This window comes from Lycorma delicatula, chromosome 1 (assembly GCF_047948215.1).
Source record: "Lycorma delicatula isolate Av1 chromosome 1, ASM4794821v1, whole genome shotgun sequence".
Classification (NCBI taxonomy): Eukaryota; Metazoa; Arthropoda; class Insecta; order Hemiptera; family Fulgoridae; genus Lycorma; species Lycorma delicatula.
The window spans coordinates 281777343-281781467 of NC_134455.1; positions in this window are offsets into that span (position 1 = coordinate 281777343).

Consider the following 4125-nt stretch of genomic DNA (forward strand, 5'->3'; position numbering starts at 1 on the left):
TATGTAGATCTTAGTCCCACTATACCTATTTCAATAAGTTTAAAAGTAAAAAACTTGCTTTATAATAATAATTTAAAAAAAATTAAACTCATTCCTTTACTTTTCTTTTAATTGAACTATTTTATTTAATTATGGAAATTGCCTTTGAAAACTGAAGTAAAACTAAAGAATATAATTAATTTTTAATGAAATCCCACAAAAATATAAATATCAGTTTTGACTATTCTTCCTTTAAAAAATTACTTCAATTCTTTACTTTAAAATGTGTTTTTCTATAAAAATGTTATCTGAAAGTATTTTTATTTACGTTTCGTATATTAATTTTGTCGCCTTCTTGGTTATTTATGTTAGCAACCTTTAAGTTTTACAGCCGTGAAAAATTAGCAAGTTCTATTTTGCAGAAAAATTCAACAAAATTTTATATAAAATTTTGTAGAAGAGTCTAGTACAAAATACAAAAACAACAGAAATATGGGTTTAGCTTTGATTGTTCTTGGGAGAACATCCAAAGCTAAATAAGAGAGAACATACTACACTAAATAGAATTTCAACCTGCCATTTAGTTGTCATGGATCCTTGGAGTGGTGCGCAACGTGCATTTGCTACCAAAGGTTTTACAAAAACAATGACAGTGTGGAGGGAGTGCGTAGAGCGCCGTCATTTTAATCTTGGATGGCACGACCGGTGTTCCATCAGCACATGCAATTAAAACATGGATATCTAATTTTGAGGAAACTGGTTCGACAATGAAAAAGAAACCTCCAGGCCATGAGCAAACCGTCCGTACACATCAGTCAATCCATCGTCTCTCAGCATCTTTACAATTGCATAGTTCAAGTGTTCGAAGAATGTTAGTTACTTGCAATACCATCCATACAAGTTGCAGATCGTCCAGGAACTGAAACCAAACGATGCAGTTGTGTGAGCACAATTTTGTAGATTTCAGAAGATAAATGATAGTGAAGAGTTTGTTCACGAACTGTGGATGTCAGACAAAGCGCATTTCCACCTCAGTGGATTTGTTAACAAGCAAAATTTTAGATACTGGGCACAAGAAAATCCTACGCAGCTACACCAGCATCCGTTGCACAGCCAGAAAGTGACCGTGTGGTGTGCTATGTCATCTTACGGTGTATATGCCCTTATTTTTTTGAGGATGACAACGGTCTTGCGATTACAGTGACGTCGGCTCATTACTTAGCCATGCTTGAAACCTTTGTTGTGGAACAACAAAAGAGATTTCCACAAATTCTTAACACAGCCTGGTTTCAACAAGACGAAGCAACGTCACATACTGCAAGAATATTGATGGCAGCTGTACGCCGATTGTTTGGTCGTGTCATTTCACGAAATGGTGACATTAGATGGCCTCCCAGATCGCCTGATCTCTCAGCTTACGATTACTTTTTGTGGGGTCACCTTAAAAGCAAAGTGTTCCACCGTAGACCTGCTACAATTGAAGAACTGAAGGCAAAGATCCGAGAAGCAATTGCGGAAATTCCAGTTGAGATGTTACGTCGAACCATGAACAATTTAACGAAGAGACTTCGTGAGTGTTTTCGTAGAAGAGGAGTTTACCTGCAAGATGTCATCTTTAAAAAATAAACTAAAATGTATGTATCCTAAAATGGCAACATTTGTACAATTATATGAAATAAAATTCATTTTCTAAAAAAAATTTTCATTAACGTTATTTAATTTTTTAAATTTCCCATTTCTTTGAATCATCACCTGTATATTCGATAAGTATATCTAAACATTGTAGTGATCACATAGACATTGAAAAACAAAGCAATGTGAACCACCATTTGGAAAAGAGGGTTAAAAGGTTATCCCTAGACCAAAAGCAAATCCTACATCCTTATAGATGGTAAGTCTCTTTTTGGAAAGAATTGGACAAAAGTTGAAGTGATAAAAGCTGCTATTACTGACTTGTTAAACTGCTATAGATATCAATTAGAACTAGTATTGAATGGGTAGAATAAATGAAGAAAGTAATATAATCATCACAATTTCATATGTATCAGCTTCTATTGATGTGAGTGAATGACATAAGCACCAACTGTTGATATAACACCGATTGAATACTGATATACTCATAGGCAATTCTCCTGTTCACTTTCATGGAAACACTACTCTGTATCAGTTGGACTGCAGGAAACAATTTTGTCATATTTTTAAATTCGATTACTAATTCATCCACAATAATCAGCTTGTTTTTATTACAAATTTAATAATTTTTATTCATTTTCAAAAATTTCCATTTCTTATTAAAATTGCTATTAATATTTCTCAAAGGATATTCAGTGAGAAAATAATCAGGTTTTTATTATCAATTTGTTGCTATTTTCGTTTTCATGCAATCGCCTTTAAATAGACTAATCTTACAGAAACAGAATTATATGTTATCCTACAAAATTTGTAACATAAATCGAACAATAAAAAGTTAATTGGAACTTTGTGAAAGATTTGATTTCATTAAAAAAAAGTCAAAGATTTTTTTGTTTAATAATGGTTATTCCTGATAAGCTAAGGCTAACAAAATTAATTTACATATTTAAAGCAATTAAGGCTACTTTTTACGATATATGATTAAAATTTAAGACTCAATAATAAAAAAAAATTGGCCATAAGTAATTTCTGTACTATAAGTGTCAATAAAAAAAACAAGGAAAGCTTTTATAATTAACATAGTAACCTCTATGTTATTTATATTTTGTAAGAAAAATTTTCATCCAAGCTTTTTTCTGTTCTCAAAAAAGGAGGTTTACCTTTTGTGTTAAATCGATTTTAATAATGAAGGTTATTCATACTAAATATGGTTTTACTTTTATTCTTACTGGTTATTTAATGCCCAGTTTGCATTTACTGTGTCTTAAAACATCTTTGAAGTAATAGTTTAAATATACTTCCTTAACTGTAAGCTTTCAACTAGCAAAAATAAAGCAAATTATATAAATATATATGATGTTATAATTTATACCAATCGAGTGGTGATCGTGTTGCAGCTGCTGGAAAATAATGAACATCTGGAAGAATACCTTAAAATTTACATGTACATATAAATCTTATTGCTGAATGATATATGAGACTTGATAACAACAGGACTGATTTTCATAGATAAACTACATATTTCTTTTACACAGTCCTAGTGTTGGTGATAAATCACAAAAAAAGATATATCTCTTGTTTTACGGATAGTAAAATCAGAGTTCATCTTGAATTATTATCAGAAATTATTAGTTGACATTCTTAAAACAAAAAGCATATGGTTTTGGAACCCATGTTTACCTCTACAAAAAAAAAATATATGAAAACTTTTTTCCCAATTGCTTTTACTCATTTGCTTATGTAAAAAGAGAACATTGGGACTTTTTAAAAAATACAAAAATAAAAATAAGTAAATTACAAATGTTTTTGAATAACTGTTAAAAGGTAGATATAGGCATAGAAATCAGAGAATGTGTGCTTCTTTCTCAGTTTTGATAACTTTTTTTATACAGACAGTTTTATCTGTATGCTCTTTTGTCTTTATACTTTTGAGAGTATAAATAAATATAGTACAACAGTAAAAATAGGAATAATATATTTATATACACTGAATAGTTTATTTAACGGTTTAAATAAGCAATGCCACCCAGGTAAGCATTTCATCTTCACTGAGACTTTTTTCTACGTCTCTCAGTTGGTTCCCCTTCTACTCGATTATTTCCTTAGAACAAATTTGCATGTAGATTTGATATGCAAACAGATTTCACAGTTACAAGAATTTTTATTAATTTTCAAAATATAATTTTACCAACCCATTGAGAATTCATAAGTAATAAAAACACTATAATTAAATTTACATTTTGAAAATAATGTTTGAAAATTATATACTCTGATTTACTGCCTAAGCAGTTTTCACTTTATAATCCAACGAATTATTACTTTATAAATCATCTTATTTTATTAATATTGTTTACAGCTTAATTCACTCAGCCTGAAAGCAGATTCTCTAAAAAAATAGTTTTGTTTGTAACTTAGTAAAATTTACTTAGTAATATTTTTTTTAAAGATTTACTTAAAAAATTCAAGAAAATTTTGTAAATTGCTAAAGCCATTATGTAATATTTCAATCAATAT